At 40.5% G+C, this 19,510-nt stretch overlaps 1 protein-coding gene across 2 annotated transcripts in view; it reads right to left on the minus strand.

Annotated features, from left to right (window-relative positions):
- Positions 1-19,510, minus strand: part of ARID5B (AT-rich interaction domain 5B) — a gene marked incomplete at its 5' end in the record, with an annotated part of 114,809 nt that overhangs the window by 68,716 nt on the left and 26,583 nt on the right. The window lies entirely within an intron of this gene.

Raw genomic sequence — 19,510 nt, forward strand, 5'->3', positions numbered from 1 at the left:
AAATGCAGCAGGACTCAATAAAACTCCTACAGAGCACAACAGGCAAATGAATTTTCAAACAGCTTGTGCTGCTGGGCTCAAAATATAAAGCAATCTAGAGCTCAAAGCTTTCCATTCCTCCATGGCTTAGATGATATTACATAGAAAGGTGGCAGATTTCAAAATATCATACAACCGGAAGGAAACCTAAAAGAAAAAAAACCCTCAACCAGGGATGCAAACATGAGAAATTACTCATTTGCAGGTATGCAGCCAGTACTTAACAGCACTTCTTTTTATTCTCATTTATCTCCTCAGGTACATAACCAAACATGGCTTTCCAGGCATGCCAATGAAGACAAAGCAACAGCATTCACTTTATGTTTTCTGCTGTACTCTGATTACTGAATAACTCAGCTATTTCTTCTGCCAGAGACAAAAGGTCTACTATTTAATCCCATTATCAATACTGAAATCATCATTCTTGCTCCTAGAGTAAAAATCACTTCAGACATTGAAAGAAACGGCAGATCAGTTCTCCCCAACTAAATACGATGGCACAACTCATCTGGATTCAAGTGAGGCAATGGAAATGTTGACACATAAAAGGCTAAATTTTAAGAAGTCTCTGGAAGCAGATATATCACCTAGAATGTCATCACTACAGATGAATGCAATTCTGTAAAAAAAAAAAAATCAACACAGCAGACAGACTTGCAAAGTACTGTCTTTACTACTACAGCTCCTGAAAGTCATCACTGTTAAAAACTCAAGAACTCTCACCACTATCCTGACATAGGTAAGCAGATAAAACAATATATGTTTAAAAAAAAAAGGAAAAAAAAAAAAAAAAAGAAAAACCAAGTAAGAGTAATACATTTTGGTAAACAGCACTGCCATTACTTTTCTAAGAAAATAAAATTGATGGCCCTAAAACCTCTTTTGGCCGATAAGGATGTAGTCATGCTTTTCTTTGTTTCAACAAGTATCCCATAAGCCTGCACAACAGCACGATTGAGCCAATTGCTCCTGGGAATAAGGCTCTCTCTTCTTTATTTGAAAACTCTAAAAATCAGATCAGGAAAACTGTTCTAGGAATTAACAAGCACATGATCTGTCCTTTAGCTCCTTCGAGAGTTTCACGTATGCCTGCCTGACAGTTATTACTACTTTATACCTTTGTGTAGATAGCAGCGAGCTGAATCTGTCGATCTGACAGCACTTTTCTTATGCCAGGATGTGGTCAGCTTTTTAAACAGGGTGTATATAAATGTATCTCCCACGTGCCTTTGTAGTAAACCATTAGTTTCTAGACAAATGTGCTGTTAAGTCCCTGCGCAGAATTACACAAACTTTGTACCCCTGACAACTGACGACTTAACTCAAACCCCCTGGCATAAATTAAAACCAAGTAATTTTTTACAGGATCACTTCCATACATGCTTGTGCAATTCCAATGAGTACTTTATGATGCATTTGTTTCCCTTCCTTTTTCACTCCAGGTTCAATAGATACATCTACAAATGAACAAAGGCTGAATAAACTGAAAATTTGTTTAGTGAAAGACAAACACAGTGTTCCTGGAACAAAGATTTTTCCTCAACCACGCCCACGTGAGAAAAGAGAAATCAAAGCAGACCAATCCCTAATAAAATGCAAGCCTGAAAAAGAACTATTATTTGCTTCTATCAAAATCTAACACATGCCATTTAATGGTGGACTTAGTGAATACTGCAAGTATTTTTCAGAAATACAATCAGAAAGAGTTTAATCTTTCTTAGGAGAAGCAGAGCTCAAAATGTGGATCACATTCCATCAAAATGAAGAAAAACAACATGACTTCTAAAAACATACAACTGAGATATTAGGAAACCAAGACCCTGTATTTCTGAGTCTCTTTTTAGTTTCAACAGACAGAACATGGTAAAAGATAATACCTACAGTATTCTGCTTGTGAGGCTCAACTGAAATTACTCAAATCCTAGGCTTATATCATAATTGTGTGGTTTAATAACCCCCTCCAACGTCAACTTTCCATTTATTTTTATATTTCAGGGCTGAAAACAGAGAAACTGTAATTAGGAAGCAAGGTTCCACCCCTGCCTTCCGAGCACTGCCTATATATGCATAGATGTAATCCAACAGTTCCCTTTGTGAGGGGTAAAGAGAGCTGGGATTTGGCACAGCCTGGCATTTATGTTGGATTACATGTTCTTCAAGTTGTCTTTGTAAGTAAAAGATGCATGAAATGCCAAACACAATGAATCTATGCAAGAACTGACTTTTTAAATCAGCACAACCATTTTTAATATGTAAGGCAAGACAATTAAATGCCCCAAAAGAAAAAAAAAAAAAAAAAGCCTGCTAAAAGCACGAATTCCTAACAAATCCATCTAGAGCCAGAACTATTTACAGAGAGAGCAGAGAAAAAAAAAAAAAAACCTGCAACATGCTTTTTGTTTGCTTGTTTCAGAAACATCAGCGTATAATGTTATTGCTAACTGCCATAATCTACCCTCAACATCAGTAAGCATTTTTTTTCATTACAAAGACCTTCACACCAGGATTTTATAGAGCTTGATGGAAAAACTATGCATGTTCCTTCCTGTACCTAATTACTTCAACTGCAAGAGCTGCCAAGTATTTTGCCCTTTAGTTCTTTTAATCGTATTAGTGCAAATGCATTTGGATGCCAACAGAAACAAACATTTAAAGATTTTTGCTTAAAAGATTCCAAATATGTATGAGGCTGGTGCTATGAAAGCACACTCCACTTCTTCCCAGAAAGCACAGAGTTATTCCTGCAGAAGAAATACGAATTTGTGCCTCTTGTAAGACTAAATGTCTAGTTTCAACCCAATTTAAGTAAAATAATGTCAATATGAACTGCTCTCACAATGATTTATGCTACCTTCTGTTACTTTATTACATTAGACATTCCTTTCTCTAAGCTTTATACTTTTTGCCGTGCTCCTAGCAACCACATAAAGGCTGAGCACCAACTTTACATGCCTGGCACCCTTCCAGGCTCGACTGTTATTGATAATTATATTGAAGTTTCAATTTAATTGCTACTCTGTTGTGACACAGAATATTTTTTGTAATTAGGCTTTTCCCATTTTCTGTCCATTCATTTTTTGTATTACTGAAAATGACTTTTTCCCCCCAAGAAAACACAAGCAGAACAATGACACAGATAAGGGTCTGTACATCTGTTACTATCATTAACAACTCGGTAATGTGAAGGGAAGAAAAAAAAATTTAAAGGGAAAAAAAAAGGCGAATGTAATTTCTCAGAAGGTAAATTTCTTTCCAGTTTAAGTGCTCTTTTTCTTCTTACAGTTACTCAATGATTTCCTGTTCTAATTACATGACATTATACAGAAAGTAATTTTTAAAAAGGAAATGTACCAGCGCAGGAGGCTAAATAGAAACACTTACTTGGTATGGTTTGAAATTGTGAACTTTTACATCTCTTATCAATTCTCTGCTCTACCCTTGTGCAATATATTCTACCACACATCTACCATCTCTTCTGAGGCAGTTAACACAAATGTATACATCAAAGGGGAAACACACTTGCAGTTAACTGCAGGCAAAGGAAAAAAAAGAAAAAAAAAAAAATCAATTTTTTCCTCCTCAATGTAGCTGGTAAGTTGGAGGCAAGCCAAGCCTCAGAGTGGAAAATATTAAAAAGTACAAAAAAAAAAGTACAAAAAAAAAAAAAGCAGGCTTGATTAAAAAGCGAGAGAAGAGATATTCAGTTCTAAATCTAAATGAATAAGCCACAAACTATTTCATAAAAACATACTGTGACGTAAATTACACATCAGTATTGCACTGTTGTGGTTATTTTGAGAAATGGCTTGTACTGTAAGTCAGCTGGTAAAACCCCACCCTTAATGATTTTGTAATTCTCCATACAGCAATCAACTGGAGCAGTCATGAAATTGCCAAGAAGGAAAACAGACAGAGCTGCAGAGAGTTTGTAATAAAAAGATAATGTACTTTTAACATAACAGAAGTAGAAGATTGGTTTTATTAACTAAAAAAACTACTTAAAAGGTCCCAGGCTTGCCATTTGTTTTGATAAATGTTGACACAGATCTTCATAAGATAAGCAATGGAGGTATCAGGGGAACCAGATAAAATGGGACAATGCTTTGGTGTGTGGGTAGCAAATTGAGCAAGGGAATTATCTGGAATATAGAGAGAAAATGAAGGAAGTTGCAGGGTTCTGTCCATCAGGTTCCTCTCCCGCACAGCGCCCTCACTCCTCTGCCTTCTTTCACAACCCTCAGTTACTAAGGGGGTCTCCCAGAGGATTCACATATCATAATTAGATTATCATTGCTTGTATGCACGGCTTTGACCATTATCATCAGTATGCAGGAGATACAGAGGTAGTGGAGGATGCATCTGAATGTCTGGAGGAACTGGGAATGGCAAGGTTAGCAGTGCTGAATGAACATGGCTGTGACACCCGTGATGGGAGGTCTCCTGACTATTGCAGGGCAGTGGGTTCTGGTGCCACTGACCTCCCAAGACCCTCCAGCTCTTAGAACCTAGTTCTCCCTCTCTTGTTCTTCTTCTCTGGCAATGACTTTCTACAGTATGGACATGAGAACACAGGTGTAGATGAAGCAAAGATGTGTAGCTCACCCTTCAAAACCAGTATCTGCAGGTCAGACAGGCTCTACACAGCTCAGAGCTGCCTGTTCTAATAAAAACCCAAAGAGAGAGAGGACAGTTTTCAGCAGACAGAAATGAACTTACTACACTACCTAAAAACCCTGAATCTCTCAAAAGGTCCAAAAGCAACAGAAACAGAGGAACAATGAAAGAACAACCACAAGGAGGAATAAGAAACTGGGTCTTTATGACCTCAAAATTTTCAAGAGGAATCTTTAAGAGGAATGATGCAATGAGAACACCTTCCCACATCATAGTCCACTACAACCTGCCAAACACCTCCAAACTTCCAAGGTTACTGCAGGTGGCCAAGCACCAATGACAGTCATCAGCTACACCTCTGGGTACTCCTTTGTGGGAAAGGACAGCTCTCCCAGTGAAATAACCCTCATGGGAGGATTATGCCTGGCTCCTGCCTGACCACTTCTAACACTGAATTCTTTGAACAGACACAGGACTAAGAACCACAGCAGGAATCCACACCGCACAGTAGGAATCTGCTGTGGACTACAAGCAATGGCTGAGGAGTTCAGGTAGCTGCATCATTGCCACAAGGCATGCTCTAGCACACCGATCCACTCTCTCTCCAGAGGTTAGGAAAGACTTCTCAAACACAGCTCTTCCAATCCACTCTGCCTTTTCATTCCCACGGTCTTTATTCACTCTAGTAAAGACACTTGGTGTGCCTCAGCTGGCTAATTAATCACAAGACCTAAAAATATTAATCTAAGAATCTTATTTCTCTCACAGATAAATGCAAATACAGTAATGATTTAGCCACATGAGATGGGACAGGAAATCTGTGGTTTCAGTTTTAAATAAATTTGGGTAAATTATTGACACAACAGGGATACTTCTTTGTTGGTAGGACCCATGCTACTCATCCTTGCTTTAAGAACCCCCCTCTATTTGAATGCTAATGCAATCAAGAACAAAGGCAACGTGTTGCAGGATACGAACACAGTGATTACATTTCTGTTTACCAGATAATGATGATGTTAACAAGTTGCCTGTAATTCTGACATGGACCTTTGCCTGTCTGATTCTGCTTTTAAATTGATCAAAATGCAAAAGTCATTTCTGCCAATACTGAGACTAAAATATGCAGCCTTTCTGCATGTGTCAGATACTTCTCCCCTTTTAAGGAGGAGACCAACCTAATTCTCAAAATTTCGTGCCTCTTCCCCAGCCCTCCATTTTCTGTCACAGTGCCAGCAGAGCATCAGCCTTTCAAAGAATTCCTAAGATTAGTTTAGTATTTGAAAGAAAGAGAATATTTACAAATCTACTGGAGATTGAAACTACTGTTCCACTGAACAACAATACAGTCATTAAAAAAAAAAAGAAAAAAAGACAGCATCATCTAATACATACTTAGAGCACATGGCTGAAGGACATTTTACACTCAGTTATTTGGATCAGAGTTGTTCTACTTAATGGGGACAAACCCAAGTATGTTGATCAACTACTGACAGTATGTCCATATAATCAAATCTTCTGTAATATTTATCTCGCTAAATCACTTGCAATTCAAATCCTAAATCCAATTTTTGAAGAAGACAAAAGAAATTTAATACTGAAAAAGTTTCCAACCAGGCATTTCACATCCTTTTTCAGACCCTAATCCTATACTCATCTTCTCATAACTGCAGCTCCAACCTTGCACTCCCCGGATCCTCTTGTACCTTAGGAAGTGCCTCATAAACCTTATGAGGTGTTTCTAGACTCAAAAGAAAAGTGACTCACAATCGTCATTTCCAGCTTTTATATAACCCTTCCATCCACAGGCCTCAAACTGCTTTATGGAGATGAGTAAAAATTATTATCCCCATTACACAGGGAGAGAAACTGAGACAGAGAGGGCTTAAAGGATTTATTCTACAGCATCAAGCAACTTAGAGAGCAAGGGAGAGAGCAAAGAGGCCAGGCAGAAATTCTTGTTGGGAAATTTCTGGGTAAGCAAGAGATCCTTAAGTTTCCTCAAAAGGGAAGTGACTGTCTCTGGCCACCCCAGCCAGCGTGCCTGCCTCCACCAGAGACGGGGCATGGACGGGTGGCTCTGTGCTGGGGCCTCTCTCCTACCACAACCATCTTCCCTGTCCCACACAACTCCAGTCACTCCTTCATTCCATTCAGCTGCTGCCCAGCCGGGATTATCTTCCCCTTCACGAAGGGATTGCAGAGCTGCAGTTCACCCTCCCGCCGAAGGCAGGTGACTGCCGTGTCGGCAGCTGGAGGAACCCGCGAAGGGCAAGCCAACACTGGGGATGTGGCTGTGAAATCGCCTCCCTGCCTCCCAAAATTTCCTTCTCTCCTTACTCCTCAGGTGACAAGCCGGGGCCAGCCCATGTCCAAGCAGCCATGGATGGCTACAGAAAACCGCTCTGATACAAAAGGTTTTTGAAGTGCCCTATTAGCTTTCTAAAGCAGATGGAGATGGGGGGAAGGGGGAGACTGTAGAAGGGAGCACATGCTGCCTGTCCTCTTGAATGTTCTGGGTCATGTGGACCATTCAGGTTGAATGTGCATCAGCTTTAAAACAAGTATTTATCCTGGTTGTCGTGGTTACTGATAAGCAGCTTCAATTCTGCTGATAACAAAAAGAAGAAAGAATTAAAAAGGGGAGGGGAGCTGAAAACATAATTTGGTAATATGACGAAGCCAACAAGAGGAATTAAATCACATTAAACAAGCCAATTGTACTGTAAATGGCTCTGCCTCTGTATTTGCTTTTAAATCATCTAAGGCTCTAACATGGCAGCTGCTTCAGTTTTAACAAACAAACAGTAAAAATCCCTTTTAATAACGAAAGAAAATAATGATATACTTTGCTTTAGCTGAATTCAAACATAATTTAATTTTTCCTGAGGTGAGATTTGCACAGGGAACAATCAGATAATAAGTGTTATCATTCTCATAGACAAAACTGAACCAGCACTTTGCAATTCAAAGTGCTATTTAATGCACCGTTTTCAGCAATCTCTGAACACCATCCAACATACCACCAAACTACACTTCAGTACTTACACATAAAGCCTGATCCTGCAAATACTTGAGCATGGGGGTTATGCTATGAACACCAGTACTGCAGCTGAAGTTGAAGTCACACATTCCCTACAGCACCCTTGTGAGGGGGGGGTGTTGCATCCTCACATCCACTAACTTTCCCTACAACACCTTCTCATCCGCTGTATTATTAATTCTACGATCATGTGTCTTGGTTCCCCTTTCTGAAGTGTAGCACTGTACAGAGAAAATACTGGAGAATGAAAAACTCTACTCTGGTGGAGAAACATGCAACTAGAGCCCCTGGCAAGAGAGGGGCACACATTTTTTCAGTGGTGATAATTAACCATCGGAACAATGAGCTCAAAAATGTAACAGATTCCCCAACCCAGTGCTCAGGACTGAACTGTTTCTTCCTCGAGATAGTCTCTGGTCTGATGAATTTTAAACTCATGGTCTGTTATTTGTCTCCTGTGCAGAAGAGGCCCATGACAAATCCATACTTGTGTGGCATGAAAAGAAGTGGAAAGTTGCTGTGAGTTAAACTGAGTTACTGGGTTTAATATCAGACTAACCAGGTCTTCTGCCATCTCCTCTCTCTTTCACCTCCGCGCACCATTCAAACATAAATGACAGACAAGGAAACGCAGCCTTACTTATAAGGGACTGATTCACCACCTCTTCCATGCGGCAGAATCAACCGCCTTCATTTTCCACTGCACGCAGAAGTATGAGTCAAAAGCCTTATTTTGGTGTCTCACACGGGGCTCTTTCACTATCATTCTGAAAATTCAGAGGAACTGCGCCCTCCTCAAAATAGCAGCAGCAGAAGCTGCCGGTCCCAGAGCTGTGACATGAGGGATGGAGGGCTGAAATGGTCCAGTGATTTAAACAGTCAAGCCCTGCTTTTGATATTTATGCCCTCTTTGAAACCCTTAATGAAGTAACAACCCTGTTAATTCTTGCAGGGTATTTAATACACATAAAAACTGCATTATCTACTATTTACAATTTACAACACACAAGCGGTATCTGGCTCTGTATAAAAATAACAAGCTCACTGTAACCCTCCGCTCCCTAACCATACTGCTGATTTCTTTGACACATGGAGAAGTGAGAATAATTACATTTTACTGAGTGCGTCTCATTACACTGATTTAAGTAAGATTTCCAAAGCTGTAAAAATATGCTTTTCAATTTCATTTGTTTCTAGCATTTCACCATGAAGACAGTTCATAAAGCCTTCAAAAATCATCATCAAGATAGACAAAAATTGTACCCTGCTCATGTGGACATTTGACAGAGGGATAATAGGGTCTAGAAACACCACAGTCAGACGTTGCTTTTCTATTTAATGTTTCCTTCTGTGCCAAACATAATATAACAGACAAGTGTTAGAGAGACATGCAGAGGGGAGTCTGAATAGAGAGCTTTAAAAGAGGTCCTTAATAGAGAAGCTGTATGCTTAGTCTTCAACAACATTCAATAGCAATTTATTTGCAGCCATTTTCTCATGTAACCTTTCACACGGGAGCAGATAAGATAGAGCACAAGACAATTTGTCAACCGCCAGATATGAACAAAAGAAACCATTTTTAATAAGCTTCAGTGGCCCCTTGTATTTGTTTTGCAACATGTTAATAACTTTTTTGGAAACCAATCAAAGACAAGAAGAGAAAAAGAAGTCAAGCTGGGAAAAAAATCCCACAGTTTAAGAATTTCACAGATAAACTCGTGTTATCATCTGCAGTGTAATAATGCTTAAATCCAGGAGTGGCACAGAATTGGAATTAGAAACACAATGCCATTTATAAACAAAAAAGAGCAATTACAAAAATTCTAGTGTCATACATACTTTTCCAAGAATTTGCTGTCTTCTATCTCATCGCAGCGTAGCACATACCTGCTCCCCAAAAGAACCTTAGTCAGGTTCCCCTCCTTCCCAGTGAGGAGCTGAAACTCAATATGAAGACTGTGAGGAAAGGCTAGATGGGAGTTGCCAAACTCCAGGCCACTGACCTAACTGCCCTGTACCACACTTCCCCAGCTACTTGGAAACCCTCACCTCCTAACTGAACTTCTCATGTTGCACCAAATAACCCCCAAACTGTTGCTCTGAAAAACAACCCAAATGTAGCTTTAAAAGCTGTTACAGGCATATAAGTAAGTCTGTGGTTGCTCATTTAATCCTATCCTGCATCACAAAAAAGTAAAGTGGAGCTGAAAAGGAGTAATAGAAGAAGGTCTAAAAGTAAAGGGAGCTAACTTATACCCCTGTCTAGGATACAAGGACCAAAAACTGAGTGATATGCAGGATAAGACAAACAAACCAACTGTGCTTAAATTCAGAAATGCCAGGGACTTCCTGTGTAACCAAGGTCCTATCATTAGATATTTCTGGGGCAAAGCCTCATTTCTGTGGAAAAAGAATTAGTTGCAGGCATGTGAGAGCTTGTGGGATGATTGCTCCTGATCCCTTCCCCTTCCTGCAGGCACAAGAGGAGGGGCAGAGAACCTCCTCAAAATGGTATCTACTGATACTTGTGCAAAAATGTTTCTGCAGGACCAAGGTTCAACAATGGGTCCAAATGCTCATAGAAGCCCTAAGTCCCATTTCTAAGGTAGGGGCCTTCTGGTACTGAAGAAAAATCAGAAAGCATCAAAACCCCAGCAACATATGCTGAAAAAGCTGATGAAGTGTTAAGCAATTTCATTAACATTATTAAAATAGAGAAAATTCCCTTGGAAAATTTCACACAGGCTTTCCCATCTCACTGCAAATTACTCACGGCCTGAGAGACGTGTGAGGAGCAAATGGAGAGAAATAAAGCTTCTCTCCAGTTAATTTGGACTGAGTCCTAGTCTCACTGGTAGAAAGACCAGGCTTGTGGGCTTCAGTGAGAACAGGGCTGGGTTCTTTGAACTAGATTATTATGGCATCTCTAAGAGAGGTACAAAAGTATACGGTGAGAGAAGATGCACCAGACAACAAAAGGCGCTGCCGGTCAGATGACAACCCACCTCGTTATGATGATGAAAAGACTCCCAGACTTCGGCAGACACACACCTGCAGAGTTTAGGATCCTATACCCAAAATTAGATTTTGCCTTCTAAGGACTTTGCAGAGGAGTCTGTTATCCAGTGAAGAGAAAGAATATATAAGCATTTGCTCTTCAAGAAAGAGGAATGGCTTTTTGAATAAGAAAGGGCTCCCTGTGATGGGAACACACCAACACAGCCCCACGCTCCGCCTGAGAACCAATACAGGATTTCTCTTCCTCTTCTGCACGACCAGGAAACCATCCCTGGAAAAGAGGAGAAGCCATGCTACCTGAATTATCTGAAAAGGCCTCAGGTGGAGGCAGGGTGAGAAAGGATTTCAGGACAAGTTATGCCTATGAGCTGAGGAGAACAAGCAAGTATCCTCCCACTCTTTTCTCTAGGCAAACTCCCTTTCCAAGTTTTCAGTGAGAGCGTCAAGTCTCCAGTGAACCTGCCTAGGAAGGGCCCAGCAGAACCCTACCAATCTTCCAGAGAACACCAGGCGGCTTGTGCTCTGCTCCAGATGGGCTTCAGTCCCACACCCAGCAGAGAGGAAGGCTCCCAAGTAGGAAACAATCCTAACACACTATCTGCTAGTCTGGAACCTGCTCTAATAATAGATAGCACTGTCTATTTCAAAGCACTTAATGGACGCTAATTAGTCCTCAGGGTATTCCTATGAGGCAGGTAGACAGATAAGTATTATTTCCCCTGTTTTACATATGAAATAACCTCATGAGAGATGTTCTGACTTGCTTAAGGCCACTGAATGAGTCACTGAGCTCAACACTCAGCAGGTCCTGCCTCCCAGACCTGTGCTCAGACCTCAGCCATACCTCTTTCACAAGTGCAAATCTTCATTTCATACGTGGAGGGAGAAAGGAAAGAGGATCAAGGAAGGGTGATAACACTGGGAAAAATTTTTCTCTGGGAAAGGAGCTTCCAGAAAAACGACAAAACAGAGCTGCGTATCTACTGAATGCTAGATACCAAATCTAGGACAAGGAAAGAGATGAAAACCACACTGATACAAAACAGTAGGAGTTTCTATTATACATTCTATTCAAGCAGTCAGAGCTATTTATTGGGATTTGCAACCACCACTAATGTCAGTTTAACAGCTTTACATTCCTAATTTCTAGCATGGTCAAAGCACGCAGTCCTGGCTGCACACAATCTACATGCTTAGCACATACACACCCACAAAGTTACACTGAGGTGTTGTTCCACACTGGAAACCTTTGTGACTTCAGACATCCTGGGTAGGCAGAAACATTATCAATGGGTTTTGTGTCTCTTTGGGAAAGAGCGACAAATGCTTCAGCCACCATTTGCGAACAGCCAGAGCTCACAAGACAACAGATATTACATTGGCATCACATTCTTCCATCACCAGGCTGCTTCACCCCCCCCTACTTACTGCTCTTGACCAGTGCAGACCAAGCTGGGCAGATGATGCCCTAAACTTTTAACACTCCAAACCCAGCAAATGTTTTCCACATTCCTGAATGCACCTTTCAATGACTCCTTCTCTTTCAGCCCACAGCCCCAAATCCCACGGGTGCACAACTTAGCTAAACAGGGTCCTTGAAAGAGGGAATGCAGTGTAGCAGCCCCCCAGAACATTCACCAATTGTTTGTGCTAAAAATAATAATTTTTGCTTCTATGAGATTCAAGGACCAATCTCCAGGCTAGGCAAAACAGTACTTCTTTTTCAGAGGGGAAAAAATTATTTATTCAGTGCATTACCAATCTCAAATGGTGATGTTTAAATACAAGTTTCATGAACTATATGCAGCATAATACAGCTGCTTTGCATTTTGATTCCTTTATTTATAGACCACAGCAAATTAATAACTCAAAAATGTTGTTCCAGGCAAAGTAATGGACACACAATAAAACTATTCATTTCCTCAAAGGTCACTCCAGGAGAAACATACATTGTTTCGAAGCCTACCAACAATACTATTGTTCCAAAGAAAAGTGAAAATATATAATGAGCAGTTAGTGCCTATATCTGCAGTGGAGACCCTGGGCTAATTTAAAGTGCAATCTTAAGGCAATCAATCATACTCTAAAATTACTTCATTTTCCAAACTGTTTACACTTTTTAAGTTACAAATCCACTTTCTGCTATTTCAACTCACGATTTACAGCTACAGATTTAGCCTGCCTTGGCTTGCTGCCAAACTCTAGTCATGAGGGAGCTAATGATCTGAACAGATCAGTGTTTTATAATGGAGAAAAGCGCATGTAAATTTCCAGCATGTCTGCAAGTAATCAAGGCATGCTGACTATAAATGAGGCGGCCTCACATTTATTTTAGGAGAAATATCTTAAAGCCCCACTTTTTATCCAGGCCAACAACAACAACAACAAAAAAAAGAAAACGAAAAAGAAAAAAAAAGAATCCTTTAAAAAAGGTATTCCAAGATTATTCCAAATGATTCTAAATGAAACTGCTAGGCAAACAATATGTTAAAGAATAGTACAATAGCTAATTTCCTTTAGTGTTTCTATCTCTAACCAGATCATATCCTTATCATGGCAAGCTGGAACATTAAACTCTCTACTTCATGGAATCAAAACACAAGAGTGCTTCATATTACATTATAGAAAAATGAGCCATTCCCTACAAACAAGGTCAGATTTCTGGAATGCCAAAGGTCTACATTTAAACAGAGATGGGAGGAGGGGAGGTTTTGCCCACTCTGCTTGCTAAAAAACAGTAGGAAACTAGACTAGCAATTCAAATTTGTTTTAATAGTTGAAACACTAGAGAGAAAGCAAGAAGTCTCTTCAGAATTGATACTTAAATTAAGTATGATCTTTATTGTTTCATTACAGTTGCATAGCCAAATAATGACTTTGTGTTACTGTACAAATAATGCCGGATCCTCATTTTCTAGCGGAAATAATTACTCTATTCTATCATTTTCTGCTTATCATCAACCTACACCCCTCTTCCTGTGTAGGCAATGGGTTGTGGTATGTTTGGGGCTAGACTGAAAAAAGTTTCAGATTTTCTCCTGTTTTTAAAGGCCATACCAAGGAGGCATATTTTGACTCAAAAGTGGCTTTAAGAATGGAGTTATAAATACTCTTGTGTTGTACTTCATGAAATTCAATCCATCATGATGGATATTTCTGTTGTAACATTATTACATGCCTAAACTCAATTGTTTAATTGGATAGGGCCAGAAACAATAAGCTGGCATTGCTTTGTTTCAGCATACTACAGCTTTAAAATACCTGTAATCATAAATCAACATAATTATTTGAAGTTCTGTCACGAAGCAGAACAGGAAAGAAAAACTAAAATAAACTAGCTGCTAAAGAATTTCATTTTACTTTCTCGAGACTGAAATTTTTTACCGGCTTTGAGCCTTACCACCGCTACAACTGGGAAAGTCTTTTCTCCTTTCTAGTTGCCTTGAAAGGCACCTCCTCCACAAAGATTTCGCTTTCTTACAGCTTTCCAACACAACTGGCAGAGCTCCACTGAGGAATCCCGCAATTCCATAGTACAAAGTATGTGCCTGCATTGCAGCTATTGAGACCAGGCTAACAGGGAGACAGGCTGAGAGAGACGAAGTGACACAAGCTCCCCACAGCCAGCCAAATGCCTGGTAGAACAGGGGCTCAGGGGCCAAATATTGCCCATCACTGCTAGGGCAGTCCATCCTGCTGGAAGCTCTAGGGGGAGACAGCTGAAGTCCCTCCTTGTGATGGAAGTAAATGGAGCTGAGCATTTTCTGTCCCACTGTGTTAGGAATTTTGCTTCTTACCCACACAAACTAATTTCCTAACTCCTTCCCAACCTCTCTGCACTTCTTACCTCACCACTCTCAGGATCAAAACCAACCGACCCTTTCCTCTCTTTTCTACCCCTAGCATCCGTAAGTGAGACCTGGGGAGCAGCTCTGATGGACGGCCCCTGGATGTGAAGAGAGTTTGTTGCTTGTTGGCTCATTTTTAATTATTGCTAAGCAAATGCCATTGGGAGCTGTGCCTCGGGAGATCATTGCCCAGCTGAGGCAGAGGACCAAGCAGAAATGAGCACACATGCAGGATAACACCAGGAGATGCTTTGGGATGGACTGCATTGTGTTACTGGGAGAGGCAAAAGCACTGATGGTGGTGGAAGAGTTTATTCCCTCCCCTCACCTACAGTTACGCAACCATTTTCCAAATCTCATCTCCACCTACCTTCCAGCCATGCAGAGCTTCATGCTCACTGGAGGCACTGGGCTACAGCATGACTGAAGTTAATATTAAAACATGGATTCCTCCTACAGCTTCCCTGAAAAAAAACACTGCATTTACAGGGACGGAGGTCTCCCAACAACCTCCATGTTCTGTTTCTCTTGCGGCTATTACAGCTTTTTTAAAAACTCTTTTTCTTCCTTCTCTCTCTTTTGATCTTTGTAGGTCTCAAACTATGTATTTTATTACTTCTGATACTTATGTGAAGAATGTTAAGCCTTTCAAAAATACATTCTTTTGGCCAAGTGCTCTATGGGTACTGGAGCTCAGCAGTATATACATTTGCATGTACACACACAAGGAGATATGGGCAGTTTCACCAGAGATGACTATGTCGTCATCAGCATACGTCTGTGTGATCACCTTCTGTTTGTGTATACGTAAGAATAAAATATGCAATTACTGTAACATGATTAAAAACCTTACTTTCTCAAATTCTCAACTTTGACCGCTGCACACTGTGACATCAAATTGGAGAAGTAGCTGAAAATAGTAAGACCTGGATTTCCTTGGTCGAAGAATACAGGAAAAAAATATCCTTATCTTTTAGTATATCTGAAAGAAGCAAAAAAGAGTGAACAAACAGATCTGGGGGGAAAAGGCAAGTCAACTCCAGCTCAGCAAAAATTTCTAAGATAAAAAAACCAACATAAATAAAAAGAGGAGATATAAATAGGTGATGTGAACAATTCTCAAGAACAAAAAAGCATTTGGTATCATCTGAGTTGGTGTCACAGGGTGGTTATTAACTGGCATAAACATCCATTTTCAGTCCCACTGAGTCACCCAGAAAAGCTGGCTCTCAAATAATGAGGCTGATGGAGCCTGACATCCAGTTCTACTTTTCTTTACTCCAACTTGGAACTGTTGCACAATTACGATACAAAATGTCAGGATCCAATAAATAGAACTGAAAAAGGGAAAGAAAATAATTTTTTCCCCCACAAGTCAGGTTCAGTGCTTTTGCCTATTAAAGTAACCAAATATGTTTCTCTCTGAAATCAAAGCCAAAAGGCAACATGCCAGACACAGTTAACAGATAAATCAATGTTCCTGAAGGGCGGGCTTTTTTGTTTGGGGGGGGGGGGGTTTTGCCTGACAACAATTTTGTGGCGAGCAAACAGAACACCCACCACACATCTTGTCAATCTACTCACATGAAACAGGGAAGGAAATACAAATACTTTTGAAGATCTAGGCACTGTTTGGAAAAACTTCATGTTCTAACCTCCCTGTCAAAGGTCATGGTTCTCATAACCATGAAGTCTGCAGCTATTGTAAAGCCCACCTCATATAACATGTAATTGCAGCTAATTTATCACTAAGGTCATTGTATACTAGATGGGAGTTTGTAAACAAGAATGAATCACAGGTTTCATTTTTGTGTCCCTTTAAAACTGGAAGACCTAACAGTTTCCTGCTCCAACATACAAAATAGTATTGCTTCTATAAACCTACTCAGGTCTCCTTGCCAGCAGTTTCCATTTAATTAAACTGACAGCAAAACAGGGCCTTTGCTAATGTGATCCAGACCAGTTTGCCTTCAATGTAAATTCTCAGGCATGAAATTACATCTGAAACAGACACAATAATCCCTCTATATCTTAGTCATGAGTTTAATCTATACTAAAATAACATTTTCTTTGTCCATACTGAAGCCTGTTTTAGAATTCAGTGATCTTTTCTTCTTTTCACAGTTGAAGTTCAGGGAATTATTCAACTTCCATTCACCTTACAGTCAATTCTGAATTTTCTTCTCTGTAATTTACACATTCATTGTTGGTTTCTAGGTCATGGGTAGCCAAATGATCTCACATGTGAGAACCAGACTCAGGACCTACTTCGAACTTTCACTTTCTGGAAATGAAATAGACTGGTAGCACTATAAAAGTAGTTCACAGCTGCTTAAAGCAGTCTGAGTTGCCTTAAGCTAACAGCCTGCCCTTTCACACAGATCCTTGGTCAACTGGCTGTAAAGCAGAAAACTGATGAGATTTATAGGTACCTTTGATAAAATGAAGGTGGGGTTGTTTGTTTGTCTAATGACCTGTAACATTTCACTCTCATCTAATCATTCTCATCAGTACTCAACTGATGCACTAATGCCTACAATACCCAGGAAGAACAGAATATGCAACAGAATAGTCACTGCACAGTAACCACAGTGTTCATAATGAGCAACTCAATAAACTGCAGGGTGCATTTATACCAGATGCAAGTGAGATGGGAATTTCTGAGAGATGCCAAGCACTTTGTTCCTGGCCCATGGGCTGCCTCCTCCTGCACCAGCATGAGGACAAGCCTGGGGATGCTAAGTCCCCCTTGCAATTCAAGCCTGGAGTATCAGAGGGTTTGAAAATAGGAAGGGATGGTATCCAGAAAGTAAAATCCACAAAAGTCACAATTAGTAGTGAAAAGGCAAAAAATCAATCTTTCTTACTAAAGCCAGAGTGTGCCACAGCAAGTCTTCAGCGTGACTATCTCTAGCAGTTAAACAGCGACTGAAATAATGCTCTCCCAAACTCCCGACCTCACAGTCAAGTCTAGCAACAGTACTGGAGAAGCTGCTCTTTTTGCTGCTCTGTGGATTCCTGACACTGGAAGAGCACATCACCTGAGCTCTGCTGCACTGGGTCTCCAAGCTCAACGGGAATTAAACAGCACTTAGCCAGCTACACAGAATGATAAGCCAGGACATTAATTCTGAGACACTATGAAAGGAAGGCCTGAGCTTCAGAGTGCCTAGCAGTGACTGTCACCTCAACGTTTTGATCCTGGAAAGGAAAAATCAAGACTAATATGTGCAACTGCACTTCCGATACCAGCTATGTAGGTAGGTAAACCAATTGAAAAGAAAAGCTTGAAGCCTTTCTGAAGACAGATTCTGGCTGAAGTTTTAGCACCAAATGAAACTGAGGATCCACTCTGGTATAAATCTGGTCTCCATGTCCAGGCTATCACACAAAACAGGGTTCCCTGCCCTTGGAGTCAGCCAGCATTGGCATGGACCTGGAGTCACTTCACCCGGTGAAAGGGAATGCTCCTTCAAGGAGCCTTGTTTCCTATTTTGATTTGAGCAACCTGGCTAGTGAACTGACTGAGAAATGGACATGGTGAGAAATTCTTATGGATAGTTGGGGCAAAGATCTCAAGGAGGCACAGACAAAATTGTCCCACATGCAGTCCAGACAGACATGCTCTGAGGGAAAAGGAGCACAATGGAAACTGGAATCCCACTTTTCTATGACTGCCATCCCATTCTGTTGTGTCTTGATAACCTTCAGTGATGAAGACAAAGGGCCCTGCCAGCCCCACTGAGCTTAGGGCACTCCTTGCACCATCAAGGGCTTGTTTCCTGAGAGCTCGTGCTGCAGCTGGAGGTGTGACAACCGTAAGAAGCTTAAGTGACAAAACCACTGTAATAACTAAAGAAAAGTGAACCACAGTGTATTTTCCAAGTTTCTACCCACCCAAACAAACATTTGCAAAACTTTTGTGACTTGCCCAACTAAAAATACCTGCTGCTCAAGAAATGTTACATGACTTTAAGTAGGAAATTTGTCACATGCCCAGCAAGGTATAAACAATGCCTTCAGTATGCTTTTACAGCCTGGACAATACAATTTCCAAGCACTGTTGGCACAATCTTCCTCTTCATATAAGAGCTTTAATTGCATTCTTCTCCTAAGAAGTAGAAAATTAAGTGCTTTTTACGAAAACCAGCCATACACTAAGCAGTCCGACATTCTTGGGAAAAAAAGGAGAAAATTTAGTTTTGCAGCACAAGACAATGGTCAGACATCAGCATGATCAGAAATCGTTACAAGTCCTTCTGGCAACTGCTTTTCTGCTTTGCTGTTCATTAAAGCCTCTGTTTTAGAACAGTTAACAAGTATTCTCAGAATAAATGTACATAAATCTTTTCTTACTATTAGACTGACTCAATCTACAAGGCAATGAGGGGAAAAGGGTCTGATAGAGGACAGCAGCCTCTCTTCATCTCTGGTTGTTCAGAATCAGCTCTCTGTGATTCCCTAAGCCACCAGAAAGGGCAAAGAGGCACTGCTTTGTGCAAACACCGTACACAACTGGCCAGGGATGAGGGAATGACTTTTCATGTTAACTTACATGGATTTGCTGATATATCTGATCAGTCATAGTCTCTCAAATAGGCAGAGGAACTACCAATAGTTTCTGCTGCAGAGGGTGAAAAATGGTCCTGTTCCATTTGTGCAAATATGCTGGGCTCACGTTATCAAACACATGAATTCCTGTCCACACTCTCTCCATCTCCCCTGTGTACCCTGCCATCAAAACTGCAAGGATAAAATTGCCCCCATTTCCTGTGTATTTCATATAGACCTAAACATTCTTAAGTATGTTGTCAGGGAATGTATTTTAAGGCTGCTATGCTCACATCTGATCTCCTACTCTATGCTTTTAAGATATTAAATAGGCTTTACCCAATGAATCAAATATTTTGTGCCTTAGAATCACATGGTATCTGAAATCACCAAAGGCTAA

Source organism: Coloeus monedula (genome assembly GCF_965178545.1).
Source record: "Coloeus monedula genome assembly, chromosome: 8".
Classification (NCBI taxonomy): Eukaryota; Metazoa; Chordata; class Aves; order Passeriformes; family Corvidae; genus Coloeus; species Coloeus monedula.